The sequence below is a fragment of the Lutra lutra genome, chromosome 3, assembly GCF_902655055.1.
Source record: "Lutra lutra chromosome 3, mLutLut1.2, whole genome shotgun sequence".
Classification (NCBI taxonomy): Eukaryota; Metazoa; Chordata; class Mammalia; order Carnivora; family Mustelidae; genus Lutra; species Lutra lutra.
In genome coordinates this window covers 10,855,419-10,872,752 of record NC_062280.1, presented here as the reverse complement: position 1 = coordinate 10,872,752, position 17,334 = coordinate 10,855,419, and the positions used below count along the sequence as shown (strand labels likewise).

Here is a 17,334-nt window from a genome sequence, read left to right as displayed (position 1 = left end):
CTTTTTTTTCTTATTGTGGTAAAAAAAACACAAAACATGAGATATACCCTCTTAATAAATGTTTAAGTATATGGAATAGTATTATTAACTATATGCACATTTTTCTGCAGATTTCTCTAACTTTCTCATCTTTCATGACTGAAACTCTATTCTTACTGGACAGTAACTCCTCACGTCCCTCTTTACCAGCCCCTGGAAAACACTGTTCTACTTTCTGCTTCTGGGATTCACTACTTTAGATACTTCTTACCAGTGGAATCACACAATATTTGTCCTATGACTAGTTTATTTCACTTAGCATAATATCCTTTAAGTTCATCCATGTGGAAGCCTGTGACAGCATTTTCTTCTTTTTAAAGGTTGGCTATTATAGTCTGTATATACGATGCTTTCTTTATCCATTCATCTATCAATGGACATTTAGTTTCCTTCTACCACTTGGATATTGCAAATGAGACTGTAATAAATATAGCAGTGCAAATATTTCTTTAAGAACCCACTTTCAGGGGCACCTGGGTGGCTCAGTGGTTAAAGCCTCTGCCTTCGGCTCAGGTCATGATCCCAGGATCCTGGGATAGAGTCCCGCATTTGGGCTCTCTGCTCAGCAGGGAGCCTGCCTCCTCCTCTCTCTCTCTGCCTGCCTCTCTGTCTACTTGTGATCTGTTTGTCAAATAAATTAAAAAAAAAAAATCTTAAAAAAAAAAAAGAACCCACTTTCAATTCCTTTGGATAAATACCCAGAAGTAGGATTGTTGTAGCATCATAAGGCAATTCTTTTTTTTTTTTTCCCCCCAGGGAATCTCCGTACTGCTTTCTATCATGGCTACACAATGTTACATTCTTCATTTTTGTTTTTTGTTTTATAATGGACACCCTAACGAGATGGTCTCTTCCTGTGGTTTTGATGTGCATTTCCCTGATGATTAGTGATGTTGTCCATCTTCTCATACATCTGTTGGCCATCTGTATATCTTCTTATTATTATTCTCTATCTCTTTTTTTTTTTTCCTCCAAAACACAAGGCTCAAACTCACAACTGGGAGATCAAGACCTGAGCTGAGATCAAGAGTCAGACACTTAATCCATGGAGCCACCCAGGTGCCCCAGCCATTTGTATCTCTTCTTTGGAAAAATGTCTACTTAAGTCCTTTGCCAATTCAAAAAAAATTGAGTTATTTGTATTTTTGGTATTGACTCATATGAGTTTCTTACATATTTTAGATATAGATTCCTAATCAGATAGATGGTTTGCAAATATTTCCTCCTGATTCAGGGGTTGTATTTTCATTTTGTTGATTGTTTCCTTTACTGCGCAGAAGACTTTTAATTTGATATAATCTTACTTGCTTATTGTGCTTTTGTTGTCTAAGCTTTTGGTATCAATCAATGCTAGTCCACCTGGTGGCTCAGTCAGTTAAGCCTCTGCCTTCAGCTCAGGTAATGATCTTGGGGTGCTGGGATCAAGCACCATGTCGGGCTCCCTGCTCAGTGGGAAGTTTGCCGCTCCCTCTCTCCCTCCCCTTGCTCATGCTCTCTTTCTCTCTTTTTATTCTCTCTCTCAAATAAATAAACTCTTAAAATAAATAAATACATAATCAATGGAAGGCAGGCCAATGTCAATATTTTTCTTCTAGGAGTTTTATATTTTTGCTGTTACATTTAAATCGTTAATTCATTTTTGGTTGACTTTTGTGTATAGTATGAAGGTCCAATTTCATTCTTTTTCCTGTGGATTTTCAGTTTCCCCAAAACCATTTGCTGAAGAGACTGTTCCTTCCCCATTGTATATTCTTGGCTCCTTTGTCATAAATCAATTGACCATATATACATTAGTTTATTTCCAGGCTTTCTATTGCATTCTCTTGGTTTATATGTATGTTTTTATACCAATACCATACTGTTTTGATTACTATGGTTTTATAATATAATTGAAATCAGGAAATGTAGTTCTTCCATCTCTTTTCTTCTTTCTTAAAATTACTTTGGCTATTCAGGATCTTTTGTGGTTGCATATGGATTTTAGGATTTTTTTTCTATTTCTGTGAAAAATGTCATTAGAATTCTGATAGGGATTGCATTTAAAGCATATATCCCTGGAAACTCAACACCCCCAAAACCAAAAAATCCAGGCAAGAAATGGACAAAGACATGGACAGACATTTCTCTAAAGAAGACATACAAATGGCAGTAGACACATGAAAAGATTCTCAACATCACTCATCATCAGTGAAATACAAATCAAACCACAGTGAAAGACCACCTCACACCAGTCAGAATGGCTAAAATTAGTAACACAGGAAACAATAGATGTTGGGAAGGATATGGAGACAGGGGGACCCTCTTGTACTGTTGGTGGGAATGCAGACTGGTGCAGCCACTCTGGAAAACAGTATGGAGTTTCTTCAAAAAGTTTGAAATAGAGCCATTCTATGACCCAGCGATTTCACTACCAAGTATTTATCCAAAGGATACAAAAATGCTGATTTGACAAGGCACTACTCCCCAATGTTTATAGGAGAAACGTCCACAATAGTCAAAATATGGAAAGAGCCTAGATGTCCATTGACAGACGAATTGATAAAGAAGATGTCATACACACACACACACACACACACACACACACAGGAATATCACTCAGCCATCAAAAAGAATGAAATCTTGTCATTTGCAATGACGTGGATTATAGTAGAAGATATTCAGCTAAGTGAAATAAGTCAGTCAGAGAAAGACAAAGACCATACAACTTCACTCATATGTGGAATTTAAGAAACAAAACAGATGAACATAGGGGAAAGGAAGGAAAAGTAAAATAAAATAACAACAGAGAGGGAGGCAAACTCTAAGAGACTCTAGACTATAGGGAACAAACTGAGGGTTGCTGGAGGGGAAGTGGGGGGATGGGGTAATTGGGTGATGGGCATTAAGGAGGGCACTTGATGTAAGGAGCACTGGGTGGTATATGCAACTGATTAACCACTAAATTCTACCCTGAAACTAATAATAAACTATATGCTAACTAAATTGAATTTAAATAATTAAAAAAAAAAAACTAAAAAGAAAAGAAAAGAAAGTCTATATCCCTGGGGAGCCTGGGTGGCTCAGTTGGTTAATCATCTGATTCTTGACTTCAGCTGAGGTCATGATCTTCCAGTTGTGAGTGTCATGAAATTGATCCCTGCACCGGGCTCCATGCTGGCTATGGCGCCTGCTTAAGATTCTCTTGTTCCCTCTCCCTTAACTGTCCCATCCCTCTCTCTCTCTAAAAAAAAAAAATAGTAATAAAAAATAAAGTATATATATCCCCTTGGGAAGTAGGGACATTTGAACAATATTAATTCTTCTAACCCATGAACTCAGAATACTTTCCACTTATACATTCTCAATTTCTTTCATCAATGTTTTATAGTTTTTAGTGTACAGATCTTCTCATGGGATCGCTGTTCTTATGGTGAACTATCCTTGTATTGTAGTGATAAATCCCCTTGGTGATGATTTACAATCCTTTTAATGTGCTGTTGGATTCTATTGCTGGTATTTTCTTGAAGATTTTTGCATCTGTGTTTATCAGGGAAACGACCTGACGTTGGGAGTTTTCTCCCACTTGTTCTGTGCTGACCCAGGAAGAACTATGGTGAGTAACGCAACCAGCACAAATCTGCCTTGTCTCAGCAGCCTCCAACCTGGCGCCCACCCCCGTCAGGGCTTAGATTGAGGCAAGACAGAAATTGGTTCCTTGAGCAGCGCCCAGAAAAGTCTGCGCGTTACACTTAGGTTTTAGTTTTCTCCTTCCCTCCCTATGGAGGAGCTGGGAGTTTTGTCACAATTGTGCCACGCTGAGCTAAGGGAGGGACTGTGCTGAGTGAGGGCCACAGATTATCCCGTTAGCTTCAATGTACCCGGATGCATGTTCACATGGGATGCAGGAACCTCTTGTTTCCTAGTTGTCTCACAAAGGGAGTTGATCTGTGTATCATTAAGTGGGTGTTTTCATGTGAGGATGGAGAGTCTAAGGCTTCCTTTTCTGCCATCTCAGTGACATCATCCCTTTGTTTTGTGTGCTTTCAGTGGAAGTCACGTTGCTCGCGTGATGTTTTCACCGGGCAGAAAAGCATTCTAAGTAAAATGAAAGCTTAGGAACAGGGACAGGTATAGGGATAAGAAAAAGAGAATAAGAGATACAGACAGGACAGTAAAAATCATGGATGATCCCTTCCCCCCGAGATGTCATGCAGTAACATCTCATGTCATAATTTTATTCATAATAATGTTTTTAAAAGCTTTAATTTAAATACAGGATCAACAAATATTCATCGCATAATGATTTTCAATACTGACTTTTAAAAAGCCCTCATTAGTGACAAACTATCAATTTGCAATCATATTTCACATTCATCTTGTCCATATGCTACAATGAGCATAGCTTCCATTTGTGTTCAATAAAGGTTTGATAAATGAGTGAAAAATTCCATTATTTTTTGGAAGACAGAATAAGAAAGAAGACTCTTTGCACTCTCGTTTTTTCTGACAAACTCCAAAAGAGACCAGTCATTCCACTGGCAAGTTGGAAGTAAAACTAAGTACCTACTGATTGAGACTTTGCTTAATTTTGGACATAAAGCAGCACCATATTTGATATTTAAAACTGTCTTTAATAGATATGGTTATAACACAAGACCTCGCCAAAAAATAGCTTTTCTATATATGTTATCAATAAGCCATTAGAAATTTTAATAGGAAAAAAAAAATCACAGTCTCAGTTGCAACACAAAGTATCATGATCCAAGAGATATAATCATAAAATATCTCAACAGTCCTTAAGGACAATGATGCTGGAGCCAGCCGCCTGGGTGCGAATCTCGGCTTTCGTGCATCCTGGCTGTGTGACCCTCGGCAACTTTTCCAAAGCCCTTCCCTTTCTTCATGTGTTAGAAGTGCAGACAATAGTACTAACCACTGCGGAGTTGCTGAAAGGATTAAATGAACAGATATGTGTAAAGCTGGTGGAAAAGTGCTGGGCAAAAAGTAAGTGCTATCTTTGGGTAAGTTTATAGTTTATTATTGCTATTATTCCATAAAGAATTACAAAATGGTAATGAGGGACATAATACACAGTAGATGGAAATCGAAATAAACACCATGTTCCAGGACAGATAAAGTCAAATTCAAATTAGCTGAGATAATAAGGCAGAAATAAAATAGGGCCCCTGGGCTGCTCAGTTAGTTCAGCCTCCTGACTCTTGATTTCAGCTCAGGTTCTGATCTCAGGGTCAGAAGATCTAGCCCCGTGTGGGACTCCACACTGTGGGTGAAGCCTGCTCGGGAGTCTCTCTTTCTCTCCTTCTGCCCCCTTCCACCTGCTTGCTCTCTCGCTCTCTCACTCTCAAAAAAAAAAAAAAAAAAAAGAAAGAAAGAAGAACAGAAGGAAATGAATAATGTGTACCTGAATGGAATGATTCAAATGAATCTAAGACTGAAAAAATTACACTAAATTAATCTATAAATTTAATGCAGTTCCAATCAGAATTCCAATTTGGTGTTACAGAAATTGATATGTTGATTACTAAGTTAATTTGGAAGAGGATTTTGGAAAAAAAATTTTGAAAAAATCCCCTGTGGTAATAATAATGCCCTGACAGGTATTAAAATATTCTGTATAACTATTTCAATTAAAAACATGTGGTACTGTAACAAGACTAGATAAGCATTAATAGAATAGAAGAGAGAGCAAAGAATTACACTCATCATACATGGAGTTTGGTATGTGATATGATGGCATTTTAAATAATTAAGGAAAAGATAGACTATTTAATAACTGGTATTAGATGTGGCTCTTTATATGGGGGAAGTAAAACAGATTTCTCTCTCACACCAAAAACCTCACATTTTATCATATAGAAACATAACTTTCAGAGGGATTCAAGGGTGACACGTTTAAAATTTACCAAAAGTAGAGGAGTATTGATCTATATTATTCAGCGTAAAGGAAAAAATCCACTTTTTTCCCACTGTGTTTCTCTCCTGTGTGTCTCCTTTACTACTCCCAGAGAACATTTCATTTTTTTTTTTTTTTTTAAGATTTTATTTATTTAACAGAGAGAGACACAGCAAGAGAGGGAACACAAGCAGGGGGAGTCAGAGAGGGAGAAGCAGGCTTCCCACTGAGCAGGGAGCCCGATGCGGGGCTCGATCCCAGGATGCTGGGATCATAACCTGAACCAATAGCAGATGCTTAATGACTGAGCCACCCAGATGCCCCAAGAACACTTCACTTCTGACACGGATGATGGTCACCAAATGTGTTCGGGTTTTTCCCCCACATCAGGCAATTCTCAATACCACCAGCTGGGGGTCCTGTAATTTAACTCTATTCTGGCAGTACCTGAGGATAGCGTCAGATTTCTCAGGTGAGGGCTTGCGCCCACAAGGCTGACCCGCCCCCCCCCCATGCCCCATCCCCACTGCAGAGCTGGGGCTTCTGACCAATCTGCTATAGATCAGAGACTCCAATTCCACCCCCCCCCCCAACCCCGCTCTCCTTGTATTCAAATAATTTGCTAGAATCACTCACAGAACTCACGGAAACACATTTACCAGTTTACTAAAGAATTTGATAAAGAATATGAATGAACAGTCCTATGAACAGATTACGAAAGGTCTGGGAGGGTCCCCAGTACAGAAGCTTCTGTCTGTCCCTGGGGAGTTGGGATGCATCACCCCTCCAGTGTGGATTTATCGACTTAGCGGCTCTCTGAACCCCATCTTACTGGGATTTTATAGAGGCATCCCCCCTATATGACCAATTATTAATCATGACTTGGTCTTGCCGGTGACCAGTCCCCATCCAGGAGTCCACCCCCACTGTCACCTCATTAGAACAAAAGATGCTCCCATAATTCTTATCACTTAAGAATTCACAGGGTTTTTAGGAGCCCTGTGTCAGGGATGGGGTCAAAGTAAATATTAGAACAATAGATGCTCCTAGTTCTCTTATCACTTAGGAATTTACAAGGGTTTTAAGAGCTCTGTGGCTGTGGGAAGAGGGGGCAGAGGCCAATGTATAAATTTTCTGTTATCTCACAACAGAACACAAAATGCAGAAGCCATTAAAAATAATACTGTCTTTTTAAAAACATTAAAATGTAAAGCTTTTATAATAAAACAACACATTAAATTTAAAAACAGGTAAAAGAATTGGAAAAATTGTTTCACATGTGATTCAAATGATTAATATCTATAGTATTAGATCATAAAAATTAATTTAAAGAAAAAAACAAACATAAACATGATTCATGAAAAGATACCCAACCTCACTACTAATCAGAGAAATGCAAAATTGAAAAAAATTATTATTATTATTTTTTGCCTATCAGATTACATGAAATTCAGAAGTTGTAACACTCTACTTAGCTGGTAATGCCCAAATGCACCACTGAGAGAAATGCAATTTGAAACAAAATTGTAATATTAAGAAGTTGTAAGAAATGGATTGGTTGCAGTAAAGGATGTCAGGGAGGTTGTAAAGGCACTTGTACTCATTGTTGGTGTAAATGCAAATTTCTAAAGCATTTTGGAGAGTAATTCAAGAGTTTCTAACAAATAATTAATATTGATACTATTTGATCTAGCAATTCCATTTCTAAGAAACTATGTTATAGACAGGCACATAAATGCAGACAGAAAGACAGACATACACACACAGAGATACTCATTACATTATGCTAATTGCAAAAAAAAAAAAAAAAGGAAAGGAAAAGAGCTAAAGTTCCATCTATAGGAAAGTAGTCAAATAAATTACTTCCAGGGTCGAGAATACTATATAGCATTTGAAATGAATATGATAGATCTTTATGGAGTGATCTGGAAAGATATAAGCTATATTATTACATAGAAAGAGGACATTGGAGTAAAAAAAATAACACTAATGCAATATTTATTTTATGCTAGGAATAATGCAAAGTTTTTCATCTATATAATCAATATGAGAAATAGAACTATGAAACACACACAGACATTTCTTACAAACATTCTTTGAGGTAAGTACCATTATTATACATCTGTGAAATGTGAGGGACCTGAAGCACAGAGGGCTAAGTGACTCATGGAAGGTTATAGATTTTGCATTCAGGACGTCTGACTCCTGAGTTTTAGGTGTATATGAGATGACACCTCCCTAAAAATGAAATAAAACTGCATGATGTCACAAACCCCACAGGGGTAGGTGGGCAGGTAGGTAGAGAGATAGAAAGACAGATATGCTATGAACACACGGTAGAAGACCCTCAAGGATACATATAAATTATTGGCAGAATTTGGTTTTGAGTAAATGTAGAGAGGGAGAGAATATCTTTTTATTAAATATATTTCTGTATTATTTGAAGTTTTACAACAAGCATGCAATCATTGAACATGTGTGTAATTTAAAATATTATTTGATTTAAAAATAATCATCTAACCATAGTATATACCCACATATTTCGTTTCGTCTCCATAAGATGTTGGTGGTTATTTGTGAAGAATGATGCACTGAAGATGACAACGATGTCTAGATTTTAAGAACTGTTGAGATCATCTGCTCCAAATTGTTTACTGATCAGGAAATTAAAACACATTCAAATTTCACTCTGTCGGGGCACTGCTGGATGACTGCACAATATAAAATATACTGGACCATAATCATATATACATCTTGATACACTGTCATGTTTACTGCTCTGATATCTGTGTTATTAAATAGTTCATCTTCCTTTCCACCATTTGTGGTTTCCTTTTCCTTTCCTGAGAATCATGACTTTTTTTATGTAAGTGGGTGATATTTTAATGGGCGACTAGCTTCTGTGACACAAAATCAGTTTATAACAGTGACAAATCTTGGCAGGCCAAGTTGCCTGGTTTTTAAATAAATTCTTTTATTCAAATGGACTTCTCATCCAGACCTCCAAGAGCAATCTCAGGGGTCTTGAGGCCTGGGACCAGGAACTGACCCGCTTCTAAAAAGAGTGCCTCCTTGTTATGCCCAAAGCAATTCAGAAAAGCAACCTGAGAAGACAGTTGTTTACCAAGCACAAGTTTCCTGTTTCAGAGACCCTTTGAACAGCATCTCATGGCAAAGGGGGCCCCTGCTGGAAAAGAAGGGGATGTTCTGATCAGTTTTCCTGGATAATTACAATGGTCTGATTTAATGCAGGAAAGATTTTTCCATACAAACATTAGACAACAACCAAGATTCTTTATGATACAATGTGATATGAAATGATTTTATGCAGACAAAAATTTAAGGCTAGCAAAATTCTAAAGCTTGATTGCTCATGGGATAATATTTCAAGCCTCCAATCATTCCATTTTAAAATACCTCAAGTTTACAATGATGAATCTAAAAAGCACTAACAAACCCTACTCATTCAACTCTAGTTCTTGAAATGGCATCTGCCTTTGAGCTATAAAAATAACAGATGATTTTTTGATAGCTTATCAGTTAGCAGACTGCTTAGTTAGGGTAGCACATTTTTATGCTAATGTCAGCAGAGAGGGAGAGGGAAAGAGGAAAGTAAAAACACAGAGCACTATGGTGGGGTAGAGAGAGATTTAAGGACACATTTTGATTAAAAAAAAAAAAATAGAGATTTTCTTTTCCAGGATTCTTCCCCCATAAGGTAAGGCAAGAACACTGACTTTGAATTGTTCGAACCTAAAATAGACCCTAGGGCTAGGTGAGAGAAGTAATAAAATGTGATTTAATGTTTAAATGCTATAAAATATGCCTTATACTGGGCACAAAATAAATGAGGAACCTTCATGGATATAGAATTCCATTGAAGTGCCAGTGAGCTAGAAGATGTATTTTTTGAAATGTCAATATGACATTATATTTTTAGAGTTAGGATTGCAATATTAATTCCAGGATCTCAAGCCTAGTCAATTGAGAAATATTGTTGAGGTCTTAATGTGTTTTTGTCATGTTAACCAAAGGAAAATAGAAATTGAATTAATATTAGATTTTTCTATTTTTTTTCTTATCATGATGAATTAGTTTATTTAAATATGGACAGCATTTACAGATCAACATGGAAAACTTTAACATTTTAGTTGGTCAGTGGGAACATGGGGCAAAGAATGTAAAGACATCAGCAAAAAAGGAAATAAATACCATTCTCTTGTGTGTGTGTCTTTTTTTAACGATATTTTTTTATTTAAATTCAATTAGCCAACATATAGTAGTGCCTCTTTAGTTTTTGATGCAGTGTTCAGTGATTCATTAGTTGCCTATAACACCCAGCAGCACTCTAAACAGTTGAAAATAAATCATAGAACCAAGGAATCTTAGGAGACACCTAGAATTATGTTGCAACAACCTCATATCCAGAGCCTCCATCCCATCTTCAATAACATAATCATAATGTAACACGTTATTAATAAAATATTTACTAGACTTATTGTAGTGGTCATTTCACAATGCAGATGACCTTAGAACAACACTGATTTGAACCAGGCATGTTCACTTATCCAAAGATTTTTTTTTTGACAAGTACAGCATACTATTATCAGTTATCTTCTCTTCCTTATGGTTTTTTAATTTTAAAGTAATTCTTATGTTATTTTAAGAATACAGTATAAAATATTTAAGACATACAAAATACATATTAATTGTTTGACTACTTAAGTCATTGGTAAGGCTTCTGGTCAATAGTGGGTTACTAGTAGTTCAGTTTATCAGAGGGGATAGCTTCCTGGCCTTTTGGCTAAGATCAAGTGTAGTTCAGTTTATGGGGAGCTGAAAGTTATACACAGATTTTGTCAATGCCCCTAACCCTGCACTGTTCAAGGTTCCAGGGTCAATTGTGTATTTGTTGTACATCTGAAACTAATATGTTATATTCCAATTTTAGCCCAATTTTAAAAATAATATATATCAAATTTAATACTTATTAAGATTTTTTTTATGTTCCAGACATTCTACTCAATACTAATCAACTGGGGGATCAAAGTATTTTAATGAGAATGGTGAATTTAAATTAAATATCGACGGAAGGGTAAAGTTCACCAGATAGATAAAGAGGTGAATGGCATTTAGGAAAGGGTAATAGCAAACATAAGAACTAAGGGAAAAAAAAAATGTTGTACATTCAAAGAATTTCAAGTAGTCTAGCAGGAGGAGAAGACAGACTGTCCCAGGGGGTTGGGAAAGTTAACCTGCGTTGGCCAATGGAAAACTTTGTGTGCCATGCCAATGAATGAGCCAAGATCGAACCAAATGAATATAGATCTTATTTATGTTCAGAAGAGATCATTTTGACAGTTTTGAAGGATAGGTTAAAATGATGATGATGGTTAGGTGATATTTCATGCAGCAAGAAATATAGATATAGGGCTACTTCCCTCTGATAATAGTCCAAATAAAAAGTAATTAAGAGCTAAACATAGCCAATGGACAGACAGAAGGCAACTGATCTGAGACATATTTAGTAGCTAATCTCTTCAAGTTTCAGGGAGAAAAGAGCCCAGGATTCCTCCTGAACTTTTGGAGCGAGTGATTGAACAGTTGTTTATCTTTATGCATGAAGATGACGAGAAAGCTTTTAGGAGAAAATACCAGGTTTGAAGGGCTCCCGTTTGTCCAGGTAGTGGCTAGTAAGATGTTGGGAATGTGTCTTCAGTGGTCTGGGCCAGAGAGATCTTGGAGAGTTACCTTTTTCAGTCTGAATTCCATGCAGGAATTAAATCTTTTTTTTTTTTTAAGGTTTTATTTATTTATTTGACACAGAGAGAGACAGCACAAGCAGGGGGAGCAGCAGGGAGAGGGAGAAGCAGGCTCTGCGCTGAGCAGGGAACCCAATGTGGGGCTCCATCCCAGGACCCTGGGATCATGACCTGAGCTGAAGGCAGAAACTTAACCAACTGAGCCACCCAGGCACCCCTGCAGGAATTAAATCGTAAAGAAAACGATTTCAATTACCACTTTCTCAATTCTCCCAAGGATGGTACATAGCTGGCATTATTCCAAATGCACAGGAAAAAAGTTAAGTCAGTACATAGAATGGACAACTAGGGCATTAAAGTTTCCTTCTCTTCGTGCACCCTTGTTGAGATGTTAACCTAGGGAATAAGTTAACCTAGGGAAAAGAAGAATCAAGAGCTGTGCCCACCTATATTTCAATGTCAAGGAAATAAAAGAACCTAAGAACATCCAAAAAAAAAAAAAAAAGACTCAAGATATTTGAAATGTTGATTTCAGAAATGAATTTATAGAAATCAGAGAAAGTTTCAAGAAAAATCAAGGTCAATTATGACAAAAATCTCATATTTTTGAATAAGAATAAGATGGTGTTATAACAATAACATTTATTGAGTATGCACTGAAAACCAGATGTAACATATTTAAGAACTGAATGTTTGCTTACTAGCTTCAGGAATTAGAAAGTCATTAATGGCATTACAAAGAACAGTCGACTGAATCATTAATTTAAAACATAGATGTGAGGGGCGCCTGGGTGGCTCAGTGGGTTAAAGCCGCTGCCTTTGGCTCAGGTCATGATCCCAGGTCCTGGGTTCGAGCCCCACATCGGGCTCTCTGCTCAGCAAGGAGCCTGCTTCCTCCTCTCTCTCTGCCTGCCTCTCTGCTTACTTGTGATTTCTCTCTGTCAAATAAATAAATAAAATCTTTAAAAAAAAAAAACATAGATGTGAAAAATTGGAAGTGAAAAAGAAAATATATAAAGACAGATTTTGGTTTAAATACAGGAAAAAAAATTTTCTTCAATAGCAAATTATTTTGGTGGGGCTTATGTCAAGTTCGAAATCTCTTACCACTGAAAAACAGTGCACCCCTAAGTAATCTGATGTTTTCATTTTTGGGTGAATTCTGACATTAAAAGTGGTGTTACTTACAGAGAGACAAATTCTGTTCTCATGTAACCCCCACTCACCTTGTCACACACCTACCCCTGAGCATCATGGGAACATGAGCAGAGACTTTCATAAAGCCTTCTTTTAAGTATTCCATGACCACCTTTTGTTTGCTTTGAGCCACACTGCTTCTTCAAGTTGAACTTCCCCAGACCCACTGACCAGTCATTTGGCCTATACCATGGTCCCCCTCACTCAGTGCTCTCCTTATGCATCCACGCCCCTGCTCCATCTTTATTTAACAAGTATCCTTTTGAGGTTTGCACATGGTAGAAGCAAAATCAAGGTATAGAAGAAAAGGACAGAATATCACTTGCTACAAGTGAGTGATATTTACTTTTTCTTTTTTTAAAGATTTTATTTATTTATTTGACAGACAGAGATCACAAGTAGGCAGAGAGGCAGGCAGAGAAAGAGGAGGAAGCAGGCTCCCCACGGAGCAGAGAGCTGGATGCGGGGCTCGATCCCAGAAATCTGGGATCATGACCTGAGCCGAAGGCAGAGGCTTTAACCCACTGAGCCACCCAGGCGCCCCGAGTGATATTTACTTTTTTTTTTTTGAGCTTATGAGAAAAAGAAAATGATGGGGTAACTATAAGTCAGGAAAACAAAACTTTAATCCTTAAGAACTATCACTAAATTGACCTTTCTGGATAACAACTGCAATGCTTATCACGTGTCAAGTCTCATGCTAACCCCTTATCTGATTTACCTCATCTAATTATTGAAATAATTCCACGGTGTACAGATTTTCCAACAAATGGAAAGACTGAGGACACAAAATAGACACCTTGCCCCAGTCTACACAATAGTATGTGACAGGCCAGGAATTTGAATCTGGGTCCATTGAACTCCATCCAATGTCTTCTTCAAAACAACATATGAGGAAAATGAGGTCCTGAATGTGACTTATTTGGAGTCACCAGCTAACCAGCAGGAGAATCCGACTGGCACCCAGGCTCTCCAATGAACAGCCCAATACTCTCTTATACCTACTGACAGGGGTTCCCATGAGGACACAAGGCAGCTATGACTAAGAGATCAGGTTTCTTTGAGATTGCTCAACTCATGTTTAGGAGTGGATAAGTTTAACAGTATTTATGAGAATAAGAAAAAGTTAAAATACACCTGAATATCTGTTGGAGTTTTATCAGATCTCTGGGGCAGACACCCCTCTGAACGAAAGGCTCTCCTGAGGACCAGAAGTCCTAGGTCACGCTGGGCTCCTCTTTCCTGCAACAAAACAGTCTGCATGTACAAAGCTGGATGAAAATGGAAGCCATGTTCCCATCCTAACATAATCTGTTGGTTTACATTTCTCTGGACGCCTTCTACCATGGTTTGAATTATGTAAGTGTATGGACTTATACGGTAGATTGTCATAGATTCCTATGTACATGGATGGAAGTTATGGGCTCTCTCTCCCTAAGAAGCACATTTGGAACCCATCTTGAGGAGGACCCTGTACCCCAGACAGTGCTCAACTGGTAGAGAAAATGGGGACGGAGCCACATCTAAGCTAAAAGTAGAGAAGGAAAAAGATCCTAAAAACTGACCATTTCAGATCTGACAGGACTACTAATTAATTTTAATGCAGATTTTTAACCCAATACCAAAAGTATTAATGTCAAGGATGTTTACGTTGGAGAAATAAAAGCTATGCTTTTACCTCAATAGTTTGCTTTTCATTAAACATGTGATAAATAATCAATGAGATGACAAGAGAAATACAACTTTGCCTCTTGATTTGGACTAAAACCTCCTCCACGAAATTACAAAATTTAAATTTTGCCTAACTGCAGGGGTTAATCAGAAACTCCTCTAAATGTATAGGTTTTAAAGATGGGCCATTTGGACGTATGAATCTAGTTTTTAAAATTTTGTAACAAGATTTGTGGATCTGTTGTAAACCAGTTGAGGAATTCAAGTACACCGAGCCTCTTGCATTTTCTAGTCAGAGCACGTCACACGCAATCACATACATTCAACATATTCCAGAACGAGTCTAAATGTGCTTGCTTCCCATGAAAAAACATATATTTTAAATGAATAATTTTACTGGCACAAGAGGAATAACCTAGTCATCACGTCTAGCATTATGTCCAGCCGGATTTCTGAATTTCATTTTGAAATATATCTGGGCATTGGAGGTAAACATACATGAAGAAAATAATTCAGCATGAAAAGGTAAACGAATATTATGCCCACATGCCTAAGGCCTTTGAAAACAATTATGCCACTTACATATTGATAACTGTAAGATAATACATTTTTACTTTGAATGGGTGTATAGTTTAAGCTTTGTATTTGCAAATCAGGGGACAAAAAAGGGGACGTTGGCATAATATTACCTACCATAATAAATCTGTGACTCCCTTAGTTTGAATAGGTCATCAAGCATACACCAATTTTTGAATGTTTGGTAAACAAATATTTCATCTGTAGCTGATAGGTACCTTTAAATATTGGGGGCTTTCTTCCATGAGCTTATCAGAAGCAGCCACTGTATGAAAAAAAGTAACCAGATATACAGGGAAGTGAATGTGGTTCTTAAGTGGAGTGTGTTACTCCTTCCCACTCTACTGAATGAACTGTTAAAAGACCAAGAAGGCTGTCATAGAGATATCACAGGAAATAAAGAACTCCAAGCCAAGGGTGTGTCCAATGGGGTTGGCATGGAATGACAGACCGCCCTCCCCACATGGAAAATCTCGTCACCCATCTGAGATATCACATAACGGTGGCAGCGCTCCAGAGACAGAATGAGCTCCACCTGTTTGCAATGTGTTTAGCTATTAATATTTATGTAGTAATTCAAGGGAGTAAAAAATGACAAAATGAACCAAGTTGTATCACTGTTGGTGCTTTCAACCAAGATTGCTTAAAAAAAAAAAAAAAAAAAAGTAACAGCATGAATCTGTCCCTCGCTGTGGGAAGAAATTGTGTGACATCCTTAGGATGCCAAGGATTGTTGAAGAGAAGGCAGTAGCCATGTCCTTGGCATGTCCAGAACATTTACTCTACCATTGACTTAATAAGACAATTTTACTATTCGTAGTTGTGCTCTGACTCATGTTAAAGCCATGTAAATCAGAAAAATATGTTTTCAGAGCTTGCTAATATTAGTGAGCCATTTCATTAAACTTAGAAAAGGCAAGAATGGCACACATTTCTCATGGCTCATCTGAAACAAAAGAAATCAGGAAGATGGTCATCCTTATCAATGTCCTTAAGGATATTTGTCTAAGGTCATGGCCATTCTCCACAACAGCAGCCTCAAAAGGTGAGTAATATTCCATGAAGACATTTTCTTGATATTTATGGCCCTGTGATCTAGTTTAGCTAAACTTATTTGCTGTTTTGGACACTACTGCATCTTAAGGAAATGAACTTCTTAAATGTAGTGGTAAAATGATGCATTCTCCTATTTATCCTGAAATGGCCTCTTTCAGGAATTGACCTTGTGGTGTATAGCATAGTGGTAAACTCAAAATTGGACGTAAGGGCATCCAACCTCCAATTCTATTTCTGGGCAGTCAGGTTGTTATGAGAAAATAATCATGAGCATTGGGGTCAGACTCATCTGAATTCTAATCACAGATCCACTCCAAATTAGCCATATGACTTCATAAATGTATTGGAACTCTTGAGCCATGATTTATTATTTGTTAAAAGGTTGATGATAATATTATCTCACAGAGTTGTGAGAATTGGGGATTATAGCATATGTCAAGTGCCCAAAACACTTCAGGGTTTCCCTGCGACCATGTTCCAGAGTAAGACTGATACACTGCAGGACCAGAAAACACCTAGAATTTATTTTATTTATTCCTAGCGTAGAACTTCCTCCAAGAGATCTAATAATTGTGAGCTAGAACCTAGAACAGTGCCTGGAATACAGAAGATATATATCTTGGTTGGTTTTTGTTTGTTCTGAGTAAAAGAACCATCCCCAGCATTTAGTGTGTGGTTCAAAGAAAAACCCTACTTTGGAAGTTTTAACCCATCTTAGTCAAACTGTGAGGAAATGCTTTAAGACAGAGTCCTCCACAGAGAGACCACAGAGAAAACTCCTTTGGATTTAATCTCCGTAGGAGATGCAAAATGGCATTGGCTTTTCTCTCACATTTCTTATGATCCATTTCACTACAAGTAAGCACTAAATTACTCCAAGAATCTTTGTGATAACTTATTCCCAAGGACCCTTCCAACACCTACATGGTGTGTCACAGCACAGTGACACAGGGTGCTAGAGTCATCTTTAGAGGAATGTTGAATGGTTGCTTCCATTGGAATTTAAGACTTAAATCTTAGAACAATTGGGACATGGAAGGCTATTTTATCTTTTCCTTCAACACTAAATATGTTAAGGACTGTGAGTAAGTACTGTAGTAGGTTGCAAACTGTCCCTCCAAGGATATCAGTTCCTAATCC

The 17,334-nt window shown here is 37.5% G+C and overlaps 1 long non-coding RNA gene and 1 pseudogene across 1 annotated transcript; both read left to right on the top strand.

Annotated features, from left to right (window-relative positions):
• The first annotated feature begins 3,566 nt into the window (after nt 1-3,566).
• On the top strand, nt 3,567-8,648 carry LOC125096033 (uncharacterized). The gene is made up of 3 exons (XR_007126035.1): nt 3,567-3,631; nt 4,930-5,022; nt 8,493-8,648. It is a non-coding gene; the product is annotated as an uncharacterized LOC125096033 (long non-coding RNA).
• Nucleotides 8,649-10,716: 2,068 nt separating this feature from the next.
• On the top strand, nt 10,717-10,876 carry LOC125096498 (uncharacterized; annotated as a pseudogene).
• Nucleotides 10,877-17,334: the final 6,458 nt, after the last annotated feature.